This window comes from Acomys russatus, chromosome 12, assembly GCF_903995435.1.
Source record: "Acomys russatus chromosome 12, mAcoRus1.1, whole genome shotgun sequence".
Classification (NCBI taxonomy): Eukaryota; Metazoa; Chordata; class Mammalia; order Rodentia; family Muridae; genus Acomys; species Acomys russatus.
In genome coordinates this window covers 6,213,719-6,233,571 of record NC_067148.1, presented here as the reverse complement: position 1 = coordinate 6,233,571, position 19,853 = coordinate 6,213,719, and positions in this window count along the sequence as shown.

The following is a 19,853-nucleotide window of genomic DNA, read 5'->3' as shown; positions in this document are numbered from 1 at the left end:
AAATTGGTTGCATTCTTTTTTATTTATTTATTTAATTTATTTGGGTTAATTACATCTCAACTGTTATCCCCTCACATGTATCCTCCCATTCCTGCCTTCCTCCATCTTTCGCCATATCACCCTCCCCTAGGTTTGTGACAGAAGGGGGACCTTCTTCCACACCGCATTTTCACACCCTCTCCAGTCTCATCCTGGTAGCCTGCTTATTCTTTTTATAGTATCTCTTTAACCTTCTTCACTGTTAAGTTTACTTTTTTATTTGTCAAAAATTGCTGTAATTATTAATCATAATAGAAGTTACTCAATTTCACTTCTATTTTCAAGTTAAATTTGAAATATTTAATAATCTTTGCTAGCAGATATTTTTGTTGCATGGCTAAAATACATGATTGAATGTTCTCCTTGATGTCAGGGCTTCATAAGAGAAGCTTGCTGTTATTCTGACAGGTTTGCATGTACAAGTGACCTGGCATTTTGGCATATTTTACTCTTAGCCGCTTTTTTTTTTTTTTTTTTTTTTTTTTTTTTTTTTTTTTTTTTAGGTTTTATAAATATTTTTTTCTTTCTTTTTTTTTATTAATTTATTCTTGTTACATCTCAATGTTTATCCCATCCCTTGTATCCTCCCATTCCTCCCCCCCCCCATTTTCCCATTATTCCCTGCCCCTATGACTGTTCTGAGGGGGATTACCTCCCCCTGTATATTCTCATAGGGTATCAAGTCTCTTCTTGGCTACCAGCTGTCCTTCCTCTGAGTGCCACCGGGTCTCCCCCTCTGTTGTGGTCATTTTAGGTGTTATATCTGCATCTTATAAATTGAGGTGCATATCTTTCTCCTAATGTAAGAAATTTTGTATTATGTCATTAAATGGGTCTCAATGTGTTCAGTCTGAAGCTTGGTTCCATCTTTGTCTTGAGCAATGTTCCATTGCTGTGAAGAGAGATCATGGCCGTGTTAAGAGTTATAAGGACAGTATTTAACTGGGCCTGGCTTACATTTTAGAAGTTGCAGGGAGCATGGCAGCACACAGTCAAATGTGGTATTAGAGAGAATCCTCTTGATTCACCCCAGGGTGCACAACTTCCAGATGACCACACATTTAAACATGTAAGCCTCTGGAGGCCATTCTTACCCACAATACCATAATCTTTTATATCACACGGTTCTATATTTGGTGCCTTGTGTTTTAGATGGCTTTAATAATATAGGCTTAGTTAAAATTGTTTTCTTTATTGGTATTAAAATTAAAAGTGTGTTAATTTTCTCTACGTCATGATATACTGTCTTTTACCTGCTGTAGACTATTGTTCCTTCTCTCACTTTCTCTCTTTCTTTTTTTGTTCTTTATTTCTTTTTTTTTCATTTTTACCATTCCTTTTACCATTCTTTCACCATTCTTTTTCATTCACAAAGTCAAATCCATCATGACTCCCAAGCCACCCCTTCAATGAAGTAGAGACCATTTTAGATGTCAAAATACCTTTAAAATCAGACTATTTAGATCTACATTTTATATAAATACAATCTTGGCATTCACATATGGTATGTGTATGTATGTATGTATGTATGTATGTATGTATGTATGTATGTATAAATTCATGATGGATATCAGTCTTTGATGCTTTTCAGCATTGAAATATTTTTAAATAAAATTATAAACTATTATTATGCATTTATAAAGCATAGATAATTTCTCTTTTCTTTTTTAATTTAATGCAGTGAAAGAGAAAATAAAGACAGTTTTCCTGGTACAATAGTTTCTAATTGATTTTTACCGTTTTCTACAAAGCTTCCTTTTACATGAAAGGTAATAAAAAATTAGAATATGTTCAAATTAAATTCTTTATATTTTTTTATGTTTCATGCTGACATATTTTATACTAAATTTCTGTAAGCATTATTCTAAGTAACACTACAATCAATTATACAGGATGTACATTGTTTTAACCTAACAATATCCTATATTGATTAGATGCAATTAAACAAATTGCTTGAAAGCATATCCCTGGCTTTGAAGCACAGTTTCCTGTATAGCAATATTATTTCATTCATTATATAAATAACTTTACCTAACACAAGTATACACTTAATTTCCTATTCAGAATTACCACTGCAGGGTGTTAAGCTGCTGTTGTTATAATAAAGTGTTCTAATAATGAATATACTAACTCAGGGTTTGCCATAGTGATATAAGCCATTTCTGTTTTCGGAATATGGAAAATATGCAACCCCTTTATAAGTATGAATTAACTTATGCAAAATTTAACTTTGGGGGTAAATGTGTAATGTTTCTGTATGAATTGAAGAGGTGAGCAGAAACATCTTATGTTTAAGATGTTAAGACATCAGTGGCAGCCTCCTCTATGGACATTTGTGTACAGTCATATTCTAGACAGTATATACACTGAAATTTCAAAATGAGCTATGGGTGTCAAGGATATAATGATTTGTTCTAAAATTTCCTTTCAAAATTCACTATTAGGTTACTGAGATATATAATTGAGTAAAAATAAGGAAAGTAACAAAGAAAAAGAACTAGAAAACCAAAATTATATAGCCTTAGATAAGCTCATGAGGGTCTTCTGGATATAGATATAGAGTGATGCATAAAAATATTCAGAATAATAGGATAGATTTGGGTACCTGAAAGGAGTGAATTAAAATATGTACAAATAATAAAATACTAATCAATCTCACATATTTTCTTCAATTATTTTCAGTTCTGTATATATTTGTATAATAATTTCAGATAATGTCTTAAATTAGGTAGTCATTGACTACAGAAAAATCATACCTAAGCAGTTGGGAGACAGGACACAGACCTGAGTCTTAACAGATCTAGAGAATAAAGAAAATGGTCTCACTTTTAGAACACTGCCATGCTCTGATTTCTGTACTTAGGAAGGACTGTGCTGCATCATCTTTAGCGTGGAATGGATGCTTTCGCCTCTTATAGCGAAAGTGGATTCTCTGTATGTACATGTGAGATAAACAAGAAAATGAATGCTTACTTATTGATAGGCTGATTTATTAGGTCGATTTTGTATGCACGTACTTAGCTCTATGGACCCTTAAACTTTGAACTTTCTATTAATAATACATTGTTCTTTTATTCCTCTGTAAAATGCTTGCATGAATTATCCAGCTATATTATAGATGTATTATATTGTACAAACTTTGATTTAACTATAAACTAGATTTTTAAATTACAGGTAGATGTTGACAGAAACATTATGGAGATTTGTAAGCTGATGGCTAATGAAGAAGTTTTTTTTTTTCAGTTTTTATATGCTTGTATTTATAATTCTCTAGGAAGGATAACTGAGCTAATACAAACTATAATACTTCAAATTATCCATACATATCGTTGATGAAACCCCAGCTTCCTAGTCATCTAAGAAAGAGATAATGTTCTCCTAAGAATTACTGTAAGCTTCACGGAGCAGACAATTATGTTTTCAGAACCATGAGTTCATGTAGCATATGAAGTGTTATTTTTAGTAATATTTCTGTGTCAGTGGGACTCACTGGCTCAGTCCACTGTCACATGGATGCATTGATGCTGAGTTTCTGTTGATAGGAAGGGACTGAACACAGGATATTATTCCTGGCCTTTCTCCCTACAGTGTACTTTCTGCAGTATTCCCACCACCCACTTTCCAGCTGTACAACATTTTCGTCCTATCAGGAGCCAGCAAAAGTTCAATGTAGTGATTGTGACAGAACGCTCTGCAGCCAGTCACTTCTCTTCATCCTTTTCAAATAAACCTTAACACATGTTCCACAAGGAAAATTTTAAACTGAGTCCATTACAATATGAATCAGTGTTTTTTTTTTTTATTAAAAACATCTATAGTGGAGATACCATTTTTAGGCTACTACTTTTCTATCTTTGTGATTTTGAGAGAATTTGCAGGACTGTTGGCTGTTATCTGTCAGTCCCTTCACAATAATGATACTACGTCACAACATCACTGACTAATTATCTTGCTTCTCTTTCTTGTAATTGATTTTAAACTGGACAAAGATAGATATATTATGTGATGGCAGCAAAACAGTAGCGGTGCTTACTTTGCCAACCTTCACTGTGAAGAGAATAGTAAATAAATGTTGAAAAACTTCATATTTTTTTTCTAAAACATTTGTTTTTTTATTAATTTATTCTTGTTACATCTCAATGTTTATCCCATCCCATCCCTTGTATCCTCCCATTCCTCCCCCCCCCATTTTCCCATTATTCCCCTCCCCTAACTGTTCCTGAGGGGATTACGTCCCCCTATATATTCTCATAGGGTATCAAGTCTCTTCTTGGCTACTTGCTGTCCTTCCTCTGAGTGCCACCAGGTCTCCCCCTCCAGGGGACATGGTCAAATGTGAGGCACCAGAGTACGTGAGAAAGTCGTAAAAGTAGTTGATTTTTTATGAATAAAGCAGTTATATCTAAGTATGTCTTAGGGAGTTCTCAGTAGCAATGGTATGAAAAATAATATGGGAGTAATATGCTGATATATTCCAAGGACTTGTACAAATGTATATTATGCAATAGTTTAATGATTGAATACATACAAATCTAACAAATCTAGAGAAATTAATTTTGATTTCACTGAAAATTATTCCAAATAAAAACACCATATAAATAATCAGCATAATGTCAGGACAAAATCAAGATTATAAATATAAATGACTTTTGTAAATGAGCTTTAAACCAGCAAGCTTACATGTATGCAGTTTACTTATAAGAAGACTATGTACAATTTTAAGACAGAGGATAGCTTTTAAGACTGAAGGATATAAAAATGTGTTAAAAAAAAGAAATGCTACATTTAAAAGAAATGAAATCTCAGTTTTACTTCCTAATATCTATGCTCAACAACCAAAACTGAAGCCCTGTGAGCTACAAGGCTGAAGACAACCATGTGCCCCAAATCCCTGACAATAGTCAGCTCCAAGACATTAAATTCCACATTGTCAGGCTTCTCAGAAATTATACACAAAATGTGGTACTGTCTTAAAATATTTCCTGGGACACAAATAAGCTGGAATAAATTTGTTAAGTTTTTTTCCTTTAAAAATATAATTATGTGCCCGAATCTAGGTCAGAGCTATTAAATCAGTGGTTACAAGGGACAGGTACGTGGGATAAGTGGCTACCAATGGCCTGGATTAGGGAACTGGGGAAAAAGGATGTGGGCTAAGACATTCATACAGGCTCTGCTTAACGCAGAAACAACAAGCATAATAAAACAACTTCAACAAGTAGTATGAAGTAATACAAACCTGGTGAAGTTCAAACATGTAATTTTCAAAAGAAAGAAGAAATTAAATGTTAGCATAAAAATTTCCAAAAAAAAAAAAAATACTAGAGGATATAAGATAGTTGTCACTTCATGTCAATAAACAATTGTAATACAGTCAGACACCTTTGTCAAGAAACCTGACTAGCTCTTTATGGTAATATTATGCACTCACCAAAGTGATTTATCATCCTATTAAAAGTGAGAAATGCTTAGGAAACATTAAAATTCATGTATGAGAGATAAAAACAACAATCAATGTTGTAAAAATTATTGGAAGCAAGAGGTAGATACAAACACTACAAAGGGATTTATAAACATTTACTGTTACTCAAAGATGCAGTGAAAATCAGCTCAGCAGATGGCAAAGTGTTAACAACGGAGAAAGTCATCTAAAACCACTGGAAAGCATATTTCAAGAAGCTATATGAGGAGCCAAGGGACCTTAGAGCTGGTACCAAGTTGAGAGATTCACCTGGGCAGCCAGATGATAACCTTCACCTTTCCTGGCAGGGAAAGACACTGCAGTAAACAAGCTCAAGCTGAGAAATGCACATGGTGCTATGTTACAGATAAGCTCAGAAAGAAAGTGGCACCTGCTTTTAGTGTCCTTCATAAAACCTGGCAGTGAGCAAATGAGAAGCGAGGGACTGGCTGAACAGCAGTGAAAATCAATCCACATCACACTGCCTCAACAGCCAGACATGAAAGGGCAGGAGCTGGAACAAAATCTGCATTCTCACATAAAAATGTTAGCCTGCCACATGTTGGCCAGGGCCCAGGAATAAAGATAAACTGAGAGTCAGGGCATAATGAATGGAGAGAGAGAATATATTTTTAATTTAGTCTGATGAGATAATCCCATTAATTTTTGACTGGATTTTCATTGATTCCAAAGAGTACAACTTAAAGAGTTTATAATGATTTACGATGATAACATGATTGTAACAGTGCCAACAAGCAAATTTCCGAAAACAAGAACCCTGAACAAACATCTAGTAAGACTTCAGAATGTGTTAGATTAAACTCCTTATAGAATTAAGGATTTGATGAATAACTGAAATTTTGGACATTATTTTCCTAGCACAATAAGATAAACAATATGTGTATGCAACAAAAGAGCTATTCATTGGTTTTCTTTAAAGATCTAGATGTATTTTGTATCAAATCATTAAGAAAGGAACTCCACTATGTCTTTGATACAATTTCCCTTTAACAGTACATTTCTGCTTTCCTTCACTGTGTTTGCCGGTGGGAGAGATGATGATGATGTGACATTGATGTTTACTAGTTTTCTAAAGGTTTGCTGTGACCAAAACAGAATGCCCACAGGAGGCCTATGGAAAAGCTCCCGTGAAGGACTGAGTACTATAATCTCAGGGATTATCTTGAGTGTTTTGGGAGAAACAAAGAAAGCTGGGTGAGCCAAAAGACTAATAGGAAAAATTCAAATAGGAACTCCTTGAATACTCATGAGCCATCGAATGTGTCAGCAGTTCCATAACATATATACAGATAAATTATGTAGACTAAGAACTTGCAACCTTTGTATCTTTAGAAGGCTTGCCAAGAGAAAGTGAAAAAATATGGGGAAAAATCCTCAGAGTCATCAGTGTACAACAAAATTTCATAAATATTTACTGCTTAAAAATTACAGCACTGTATAGTCTCAATTTTGGAGTCAGTGTGAATTGGCTTAGAGTTATGTGTTTGGATATATGAAGTTATGCATTGTAACTTCATAATTTCAGTGAGGTAAGAACATTTATTATTATTTTTTTAATGTCATGGAGCACAATGATCTTTGCACATAGAGTTTTACTTTTCATCTTACAAAGTTCATGATGCTTTTCTGATGCCAACAAATCTTTTGCATCTTTCATCTGCAGACAAATAATCTTTAAAAGTAAGTGGATGAGAGTGTAGATGTTATGCTTCCTAAAGCTAGTTTGTAGGTAGCTTCAGGTTGTATTATAAAGGTTTTTTTTTTTTTTTTTTTTTTTTTTTTTGACAGAAGAATAATCTTGAACCTATTTGAAGGAGAAGAACCTAGAGTTAATTGAAATTAATACCTCAGATTTCAGTAAAATATTCAATATTTTTATTACTGCCCAATGGGTAATAAACTATAGTAGATTAGAGGGCAATTACTCGATATACAATTAGGCAAAAATAATGGTACCAATGAAATGAGTGTGTCACCTCACAATATTACACGTTAAGAAGGACAAAGACTTGGCTTGTTCAGAGAATGCAGAATTTATATTTTAGGATTTTTAAACTTCCATCTCCTGATCCAATGACTTTTTACATGAAAAACATCCAGAAATTTTGGAGAATGACTTAAAATGAATTCATTTATATTTGCATGTATGTGTATGAATAATTAAGGAAAGAATCCTTGTGGGTAAAAATGAGTATAAAAGAAATGCTACCCTGATAGGAAGATCATGGTTCCCAAGTCATTTGACAGACAAATTACAAAAATGCACCTTATGGTTTTGTTTCTAATAACATTGGCTGAGTACAATAATTTATATTCTCTAGCATTGACAAGTTTGATCATGTAGGACCTTGGATAGAATTCTCTGTTTTCTTTGCACAGTTAAAGGACATTGCATACATTTAAGAAATCTAACTGGTATTTAAGTTTAACAGCAAATTACATCTTAGTTTAGGAATTATATATATTAATGGTACATGTCATTTTTAAAAATTTATTCTATATATAGCCAGTCACTGGTCCCACCTGAATAACAGTTGTCTTTACCTTTGAGAATTGGTGTGCTATGACATCCCAGTATTTTTAGCCTACAATTCTTCAAAACCCTATTTCAACAATGTGCATTTCTCTTTTTAAATATAGTTTATTAATTTATTCATATTACATCTCAATTGTTGGCCCTCCCTTGTATCTTCTCATTCCTCCCTCCCTCCCATTTTCCCCTTACTCCACTCCTCTATGACTGTGACTGAGGGGGACCTCCTTCCCCTGTATATGCTCATAGGGTATCAAGTCTCTTCTTGGTAGCCTGCTATCCTTCCTCTGAGTGCCACCAGGCCTTCTCATTCAGGGGACATGGTCAAATATGGGGCACCAGAGTTTGTGTGAAAGTCAGACCCCACTCTTCACTCAACTGTGAAGAATGTCCTGTTCATTGCATGGATCTGGGTAGGGGTTTGAAGTTTATATTTATATCATAAACCTTTGTTCTACAAACACACACAAACACACACACACACACACACACACACACACACACTCAAAGGACCTGGGGCCTAGCGCAGTCCAGTTTAGTCCCTTTGGTTGCTGCTTCAGTGTCTGTGAGCACATATGGGCTTTCCTCAGTTGTTTTAGAGGGCATTGCTTTCCTGATTTCTTGTGTTCCTCTGTCTCCTGGATTCTTATTGCCTGTTCTCCATAGAGTTTCCTGGGCTCTGAGGAATGGATTTGATGGAAACATCTGTTTTACAAATGTGAATTTCAAGGTCTCCTTTGCCCCTTTGTGCCTCCTTCCCCCTACTCTTCCCTTACTTTCCCACCACGCCCTCTCTCTTTGAGTGTGTATGTGTGTGTTTGTGTGTTTACTCACATGCACATGCATGCAAAATTTTAATTTACAGACTTACGCCAATTTTGAGAACTCATAATTCTCAAAGTGGAGTAAGAAGACTTTCAACCTTCCAGGAGCCTTTAGCTGAAAGAATTTATGTATATATGATTACATGCATATGGTTCTAGCTTTTTTTTCAAATTTATAATTCCACTAGACAAATACTTGTTTCTTTTTCTCCATGTCAACTAGAGTTCCAGGAAAATATATCCCATTACTATTGACTAGAATGATGCATGTGTTCACTTCACTTAGGAATAAGTCTACTGTTTTCATCAGATTCATGGAGACCATAACCAAAACTAGTGAAGGAATATAGATCTAAGTGGTTTTAAAATTTTCTCTAAATCTAATACCTCACAGTTTTGTATATATATATATATATATATATATTATATATATATATATATAGATATATATATATATATACACACACACACACACACACACACACACACACACACACACATATATATATATATATATATATATATAATGGAGCCAGCTAATTTATGTTCACAGTGGTATTACATATCTAGCTTTCAAAATATGCAAATGTACAGGAAGAACAATGGGCCTATGTTGTTGCCATTCACAAAAATTTTGAAAATAGTACATGATCAACAGATACATAATAATATCTCATAACAGGATTTATACATGCTAATTAAATTTGCTTATTTGAACGTAATAGTTTTAGCAGCAAATAGAAGCTGGATGTCTTAAAAGTAAAAGAAAGAAATGCTGAAAGGAAATAATAAACCTCTGCACCTCAAATCCATGTGAGTAGTAAGAGCACATTTTCCTCTGTTGTGTGGCAAACTGGACACTGGGCCTCACACGTGGTAGCCAAGTGCTGTATTTATATATACATATACATATATATATATATGTGTATATATATATATATTGGATAATAAACATGTTCTGATTGTGATCCAAATGTGTGAAAGAGCATGATGTTTATCTGCTAGAAGAGGAAGGACTTTATTTGCCAGTTGCACAACATTCTGAAAAGACTATGGGAAAGAATAAAGAAAGAGTCCAAATAACAATGATCAATCACTTTTGTTTCACTTTGCTGTCATTGCTCCACTTTGAGAAGCTTCTGTAGATCAACAATCCAGGGAATACACTGAGGTTGAGGCTGCTGTGGCTTCAGTTGCTTTTGATGTTTGGCATTTAACCTGTTTTGGAATTCTGACCAAAAATTTGAATAATTCCAAAGAACTGAGTCAAAAAAAAAAGTCCACATTTTCGATCCCTAGTGACCTTTTCTCTCATATCTAAGGTCGGTGGGTAGGACAGGAGGTAGAAGTATTAACGAACCCCAAGTAAAGTAGATTTCCAAAAGATCAAGCTTATAACTATATTATACTCTCAGTCCTTAAGTAAACACAATTTTACTTGATTTTCTTTTTATCCTATTCTGTGCTGTTGCTCCTCAATGTATGAAAGGGTTACATCTTGATAAAATTGGATGTGCATCTAACGCACCCAGTGCTGTGGCATTGTAATTCACTGTGCTCCAGAGAATGTGGGATGTGGAGATTTTGTGGAATACATGCAGCTGAGTATTACCTGCAGCTCACTAGTAATTTCCATACCTCACAAAAAGAATAATAAATCCTTCACCTATATTGGGGAAGGATTGCAATTCTAAATTCAGTGTACACTGTTCATCAGAAGTGCCCTGTTTTATGGCACAATAAGCAGAAGATCCTGCGCTGAACCACCTCCAGTTCAGCACTTACTGTATACAGTGTACAGATTAACGGCAATCTTTGTCATCTTTATGTTAGACTACTGAGCTCCATTTTAGGGAAAATAAAAAGTTGTTAGTTGGAAGAAATTAGACATGAAAATGCCCAAAGGATGTTAAATTTCATTCTCTGTGAAATTTTATGCCTCTCACTGCTTGGTTTGAAGGTTAAAGAAATAGAATCAATTCCACAAGAAATGAGTAAAATCTTACCAATTCGGAAATCACAAGACATAGAACCCAAAGAACTAGTGCAGCAAAGAAAACTTAAAAGACTTTTGCAAACCATCTCGTCTAAGCTTCCATCTGTGTTGGATATAGTAATTCTTTTTGTCTTGGTAGATATAAAAGCACATCACTTAGGATGATTTGCAAGGAAAAAGCTACTTTTACTGTCCAGGCCTAATCAAGGGGAGTGAAGAAAAGTAATACATAATGTGTCAAGAGTGATTATTCAAAATTCCAGACCATTTATTATTTATACTGACTATCAGGTATCAAAACGCTACCTTTCATTGGTTAGAAATGAGTAAATTCTAGCCCATGAAACCTTGATTGGCACTAGTTTAGTAATAACTAACACTTTTGGTAATGTGCACACCACTGCCTTTTTAATTATTCTGGTTGGAAAACACACACACACAAACACACACACAGACACACACACAGACTAAAATGAAAACAAAACTCAGATACTCTGTCAAACATATGAATAAATTTTAATTGTACCTAGATTCTTATTATTTTTATGAAAAGCAATATATACCATTAACTTTTACTTTGTAATACTATAAATAAATTTTTTTCTATAAAGCAAAGCAACAAAACTATATCAAAAGGCATGTTTTGCCCTATGTTCTATGTGTTGATTGTGGGAAGAGTCAGACTGTTCCGGTTATGAGGGCTTCACTAAGTACCTACCAGCTGTGTGTAGGCATCCAAGCCTGATTACAAACTAATAGAAAGTAAGAAAATAAATGGAATTCTGATATATGTATTGAGAGCTAAATTTGAAAGAAGCAGTAAGACTCTCTTTGCTTTTTACCATTTCTAAACATTTTAGCTATGAGTTGAAGGAAGAATTAATTAAATTTACATGTTAATCAAATAACCTATATTCTTAGTTTTTAGCTAATATAAATGTTTCGTGTTTAAAGTGAGAAGGACTCAGAATAAATGGAGACATATTTATTCTCATTAGATTAATGCATTAGATTAATGCTATATAATATTTAAATATTATATCTCAGACAGGAAACAATAAATTGGAGCTTAGTGACAATTTAAAACCTTAGTAACTGATTTGTAAACTCTGTTATAATATAATAATGTGTTTTATGTCTTTATCAGTGATTCCCAATTAAAATTAAAGTTCAAAGTAATTGCAAGAATTGAATTTAGAAATAATGGTAAAAATTAATAGTTTTTGATTAAGATAACTTTATTTTTCCAAGCCATTTCAAAAACGTTTTTTTTTTCTTATTGAAAGTAAATAAAAAAAAAAAACAATTGGCTCAATTTCCAATTGTGCAAAAGAAGCCTCACAATGCTTAGACGTTTAGTTTATTTTTTCTCTCCTTTTGTGTAACATTCTACGGTCTACAATGGCTTTTCTCATTCTAATCATTACATCTCCAGAATAATTTCTTTTTATAATATTTTTCTTCAGTATGTTTTGATCATATTTTTGCCTTCTGCAAATCTTTTCACACTCTCCTCACCCCCAACAAACATAAGTTTCCTCTATCTCTCCTCTTTCTTTCCATTCCTCTCCTTTTTCTCTCCCCTTCCCCATCTCTCCTTTCTCATTTTTTCCTCTCACTCCATTTTGTTCTCTCTTCCTTCTTCTTCTCTCTCTCTCCTAAAACAAAGGCAATACAAAACAAAGGAAAAAACCTCATAACAAATGATCAAACAATAGCCCAATATTTAACTTACCACGCTAAGCAACCTGCCTGCAAGACACACTAATGCAGTAGTGACAGATATGATATACACTAATGCAGTAGTGACAGATATGATATACACTAATGCAGTAGTGACAGATATGATATAGGAGCCACTAGCAAATTCTTGTTTGGACTTCAGGACCACTCCTTCATGAGAAGGACATGACAATGCTAACGTGGCCTGGAACCTGAGAGTAGGTCATAATCTCTAGGGAAAAACATATTACTAAAGAAACACATCTGTAAAATGACTCCTAAAGACATATTGGTATACACAGAAGTTCTTCCTTCAGGTCTGTTTAAGTTACTGTAAGAAGACACACGACCAAGGCAACTTATCAAGTGGAGCATATGATTGAGGACTTCCTTACAATTTCAGAAGAATGTTCCAGGACCCTTATTGTGAGATACAGGCCAGTGCTGGAGCAGTAGCTGAGAGGTTGCTAATAGCTGATCAGCAGAATGGAGTCAGAGAGAGAGAGAGAGAGAGAGAGAGAGAGAGAGAGAGAGAGAGAGAGAGAGAGAGAGAGAGAGAAGAGAAGCATGGGTTATGGGAAGCTTGAAGTGCACCCACCCCCAGTAGCTTACCTCCTCTTATAAGGATATGTCTTTTTCAACAAAAACACTCTTTCTAATCTGACTTCAAACATATGGACCTGTAGAGATAATGATCATTCCTAATACCAAAATTTCCAAGTTTTTGTTACTAAAGAGTTTTTCTTAAGCTAGGTAGAAATAGTCATGTAATTACCAAGCAAACAAATTTATCCTATTTTGTTCTGGTTGCCATAAAAGCACTACCTTTATCCCTACAAAACCAAAGTGCACAAAATTGAAATTAAAATCTATACAACTCAGAGGAAGGACAGCAAGTAGCCAAGAAGAGACTTGATACCCTATGAGAATATATAGGGGGACGTAATCCCCCTCAGGAACAGTCATAGGGGAGGGGAATAATGGGAAAATGGGGGGGGGAGGAATGGGAGGATACAAGGGATGGGATAAACATTGAGATGTAACAAGAATAAATTAATAAAAAAAAAAAGAAGAAAAATAAATAAATAAATAAATAAAAAAATAAATAAAAAATAAAATCTATACAACTATCCCTTAGTATCCATATATGATTGCTTTTAGGAACTTTGTGTGTGCTAGAGTCTGGTTATATATGTGTATGTATGTGTACGTGCGTATTTTTTGAGTGCACATATGTGCATGCAGTTCTAGTATTAGTCCTCGCCTGTGTCAATAACCAATAATGGCTATCATTCCCAACTGATGTACAATGAGTAACAAAATAATAACAAAATCAATTCTATTTGGATATTTCTCACAAGTTAATATATCTAAAATATGTGTGTGTGTGTGTTGCATACAACCAACCTACACACAGACAACCATATACACATAGTTAAGTGCTTTATAATATAAATGTTGACAGCACAATTCATATACATAGTATCTTCTTATATAATATTACAAGAATTTTAGATTTCTAAACAACCTTGGACAAACAGTGAGATGATGTTAAATTTTATTTCTGTTTCTCTTTATATGTATTTTCAGAAACATGTTGAGTATACTTGTGTCAAAATAAACCTTTATATTTAGAATTTGTGTCTTCTACCATAAAGAGACATAATCTGAAGCGTGGTAGGTTAAAATTAAACATAATATGATACAGTATTATATAGAATTTGTAAAACATGCCATAGTTTGGTTTTGCTTCTTATTTTTTATAAATATGTTCTTTTTATTTATTTTGAAAAATATGACTTTCCAAAATGTATTTTGGTTACTTGAAAATAAAATCCTTGTGAAGCACATCTCCAGGACAGATTAGTGGAATACAAAACTACAAATACAAATGAAAAACTAATTCATTCTAGAATTAGTTTTAGAAGTTAGAGTTTTCTTTTATTTGTTTGGAGGAATAAATTACTTTTTCACGAACACTTCATTTTTTCTTTTGACTTTTTAGCAGGCACAATTTCAACATATCAAGTATACACTGTCACAAAGATCAGCTTTTGAACAATGGTATAAACTCTTACAAAGGATTATAATAATTCCTTGTACTTAGTATCATGGTGATTAACATGTTGTCATTATAAAGACAAATGTATAAATGAAGAAAATTAATCTTACAGAAAACCAAGAACATGGGATCAGCAGTTCAACCATAATGGTCAATATAAGATATAGAGTCTTCTACTAAAAAGATGCTTGTCAGCACTCAGGGAACCATGTAAATATGATCATAGACATCTCTCCTCATTGATTTTTCAATCATATGTTTTATAGTTTAACTTTTAATACTTTGTCATTAGCATCTAAGCTCAGATATCTTTGTAATGAAGGTGTGCTATATCAAGTATGTGTATGTGGTAAACGAGAGGTCTGGCTTCTTGTTGTATTTCAAAGTATCTGAAGTAAAATTTGAGTAATAGCTCATTTATTTGTGTGGATCTAGGTTTCTATCATGTTTCAAGAGGTTATAATAGAATTACATGATTATCTCCTTTCCTTTTCTTATTACAAACCCTCCCGTATACCTTCCTTGCACTCTTTCAAATCTATAGTCTTTTTTTTTTTTACAATCATTGTTGTTACATGCATATGTCTACATGTAAAAACAAATATATTCCTAAATACATATATAATCTATTGGGTTTGTACAATGGTGCTTACATTTTCAGGGCTGACCATCTGGTATTAGATAATGAAATCAGGTTCACTTTCCTGAGGAATACTAGTATTTCTCCTATCTCAGCATTCTGTATCAGGCTGTATTTCTTAGTTTAGGGGTGAAGTTTCATGAGTTTACAAACTGCCCCAAACCACATCTACATATCTCTTGGTGTTGTCAGACTGTAAAACCCAGAAGCACAGAGAACATGTTTTGAGATTTTGCATCTTTCCAGCATAGCTTCTTCTTATTAAATTATACGAATTTCAAATGCTAAAATTTTTTTAAGAGTTCATTTTATCCAGCTTGACTGGATCATAGAATTTTCTGGTTATTAGGAAATGATAGAAGCAAGTAGAATAACATCGCTTTATATAAATAACAATGTCATTTTAACATTTCAAAATTAAAATTTTATTTATATTTATGTTGTTTTATTTTGTCATTTGCTAAGATGATTCTCAATTGTATTAAAATGAATGATTGCAGTCCTCTTTTTTAAAACTATAAATATTTTATTGGGTAGTCTAAATCCACTTCAGATAAATTAATTGCTTTGAAAATGAAGTATATGAGTATACTCTTCACATCTTAAATAAATTTTAGTAGGTTTTGAAAATACACAGGTCAACATACTTATCAAGGTTCAAACATACCTAGAATTAGAAATACCTGTTTTTTTTTTTAATTTTCACTTTACATCCTGGTGGTAGCCCCTTCCCTCCTCACCTCCCAGTCCAACACTCCCTCTCTCCCTCTCTCCCTCCCTCCCTATCTCTCTGTCTCTGTCTCTGTCTGTCTGTCTGTCTGTCTCTGTTTCTCTCTCTGTCTCTCTGTCTCTGTGTCTCTGTCTCTGTCTCTCTCTCTCTCTCTCTCTCTCTCTCTCTCTCTCTCTCTCTCTCTCTTCTCTCTCTCTTTGTCTGTCTCTCTCTCCCTCCCCTTTTCAACAGAAAAGAGGACCTCCCTCTGTAACCACCTGCCCCTGCTAGGACTAAGTACATCCTCTTCCCCTGTGCCTGGCAAGGCAGTCCGGCCAGGAGGAGATAATTTTTAAAAACTGGCAAGAGAATCCAAGCCAGAGTCCCCACCTTGTGCTTCTGGTCTCCTCAATAAGGCACCCACATGAAGCCTGAGCTTCTGACCAGGTACATCTTTTAGGGGTGTATGTCCAGGACATTGTTTCAGTCTCTGCTTTATCTTCTCTATCTTTATCTCTGCACATCTTGTAGGAAGGATGATTTTTGAATTGAAGTTTTGAGGGAGGGTTGTTTTTCCCCTCCCTCTACTAAAAGACTTGTCTAGTAAAAGGGTGTCCTCTTTGGTTTCTATGGCCACTGCTACTAGGAGGGGCCAGTAGAATCCCTCTCACATCTCATGGAGCATAGGTCACTGTCTTGTCACAGAGATCCCCCCATCCACAGTTTCTCTTTTATCTACAGGCCTCTTGTCCTCCTGCTTGGCTCTCCTCAGGTCTGATTTCCACCTTAGTATCTCTCTGTCTCTACCTCTGTCTATTCTATTTCCCTTTCTGAGTGAGATGTAAGCATTCTCCTTAGGATCCTCTTTGGTCCTTACCTACTTTGGGTCTGTACATTGTAGTATGTTAATCCTGTACTATATGACTAATATCCACTTATAACTGAGTGCATACCATGGGTGTTTTTCTGGGTCTGGGTTACTTCATTCAGCGTGATCTTTTCTAGTTCTAATCATTTGCCTGAAATTTTCAAAATTGTATTGAATGACTCAGTATTGTTCTATTGTGCAAATTTACCACAGTTTCTTTATCCATTTTTCCTGTTGAGGGACATCTAGCTTGTTTCCAGATTCTGGCTATTAAAAGCAACTGCTATGAACTTAGTTGAGCAAATGTCCATGCTGTATGGTGGAACGTTTTTCGGGTATATTCCCAGAAGTCATATTGTTGTGTCTTGAGGCAGAGCAATTTCCAATTTTAGAGAAAGCACAAAATTGATTTCTAAAGTGGTTGTACAATTTTACAATTCCACCAGCGATGGAGAAGGTTCCCCCTTCTCCACATCTTTGTCAGCATGTGCTGTCACATGAGTTTTTTATCTTAGCCATTATGAGAGATGTGAGATGGAGTCTTAGAATTGTTTTGATTTCCATTTCCCTAATGACTACGGCATTTCAGATTTCTTTGCCTGCTTTTCAGCCATTCAAGTTATCTCTATTGACAATTTTCTGTTTACTCTGTTCCCCACTTTTTAATCACATTATTTTGTTGGTTGGTGTTTAATGTTTTTGGCTTTTTACATATTTTGGATATTAGCCATTTTTTTGGGTGTACGATTGGTGAAGAACTTTTCCCAATCTGTAGATTATCTATCATATTGTTCTATTAACAATATGTTTTTCCTTACAGAAGCATTTCAATTTCAAGAGGACCTGTTTATTAATTGTTGATCATAGAGCCTGAGCTTTTGGTGTTCTGTTCAGAAAGTTGTCTCCTGTACTGATTAGTTCAAAGCTCATCGCCATGTTCTCTTCTAATTGATTTACTGTTTCTGGTGTGATATTGATATCTTTGATCCACTTGGACTTGAGTTTTGTGCAAGTGATAAATATTCATCTATTTTCATTTTTCTACATACAGACATCCAGTTAAAGCACCACCATTTGTTGAAGATGCTATCCTTTTTTCATTTTCTGGGTTTGGCTCCTTTATCAAAAACTCAACTGCTCATAGGAGTGTGGATTAATTTCTGTCTTTGATTTGATTCCATTGAACAAGCAGTTGATTTCTATGCCAGCATGATGCAGTTTTATTACTATTGCTCTGTAGTGTACCTTGAAGTCAGGGATGGAGCTATCTCTAGAAATTCTTTTATTGTATAGTATTGTTTTTAGCTATTCTGGGTTCCTGTTTTTCCATATGGAGTTATAATTGTTATTTCAATGACTGTATACAACTGTGTTGGTATTTTGATGGAATTGTATTGAATCTGTAGATTGTTTTGGGTAAGATTGCCACTTTTACTATGCTAACTCTACTGATACTTGAGCATGGGACATCTTTCCATCTATTGATATCTTCTTCAGTTTCCTATTTCAGAGACTTGAAGTTCCTGTCATACAAGTATTTTATGTGCTTGGTTAGAGTTACACCAAGATACTTTATATTATTTGAGGGTATTGTGAAGGATGTAGTATCTTTATTTCTTTCTGGCCCCTTTACTATTTCTATACAGTAGGTTTCTATTTTTTTAAATTAATCTTTTATTCAATCACTTTGCTGAAGATATTTTTCAGATGTGGGAATTCCCTGGGGGAATTTTTGGGGTCAATTAGGTATACTATCATATCATCTGTGAATAGCAATACTTTGCCTTTTTCCTTTCCAATTTCTATCCTGTTGATGTCCTTTAGTTGTCTAATTGCTCTAGGTAGAACTATGGAGAGAATGGACAGCCTTGTACTGTCGCTGATTTTAGTGGGACTGCTTTGAGTTTCTGTCCATTTATTTTGATGCTGGCTATTGCTTTACTGTATATTGCCTTTATTTTGTTTAATATGGCCTTGAATCCCCAATCTTTCTAAGATTTTTATCTTGGAGTGGTGTGGGTTTTGTCAAAAGCAAAATCTTCTAATGAGAAGATCATGTGATTTTTTTCTTTCAGTTTGTTTATATGGTGGATTACATTGATAAATTTTCATAAGTTAAAGGATCCCGTCATCCCTGGCATGAAACCTACTTGATGATGGTGGGTGATGTATTTGATGTTTTCTTGGATTTGGCTTGTGAGTATTTTATTGAATTTCTTTGCATCAATGTTCATGAGTGAATTTGTTCTGAGATTCTCTTTCTTTGTTGAGTCTTTGTGTGGTTTAGGATCAGGGTGACTTTGGCATTATAAAATGAGCTTGGCAATGTTTCTTCTGTTTCTATTTCAAGGGCTAGTTTAAATAATATTGATATTAGTTCTGTTTTGAATGTCTGAATTAATTGTAATCTAAAACTATCTGGTCCTGGGATTTTTAGGTTGTGAGACTTTAGATGACTATTTCTATTTCCTTACAGTTTATGGGATTGATTAAACTTTTTTTGTGATCTTGATTAAGCTTTTGTATGTGAAATTTATCAAATATATCATCGATTTTCTTTTGATTCCCCAATTTGGTGGAATATAGGCATTTGTACCCAGTTTCCAGTCCTGTGCATATACCAAAAAGAAGCTCCACCATACAACAGGAACAGTTGTTCAACTATGTAGCAACTTTATTCATAATAATCAGAACCTGGAAAAATTCTAGATGTCTCTCAACTGAAGAATGCGTGAAGAAACTCTGGTACATTCAATCAATGTTGCACTACTCAGCTATTAAAAATGAAATCAAGACATTTTCAGGCAGATAGATGGATCTACAAAAGACCATACTGAGTGAAGGAACCCAGACCCAGAAATATACACAAGGAATATACTCACTTATAAGTGGATTCAGCCATATAGTATAGAATAAGCACACTACAATGTACAGACATAAAGAAGATAAGTAGCAAGAAGAATCCAAGTGAGGATGCT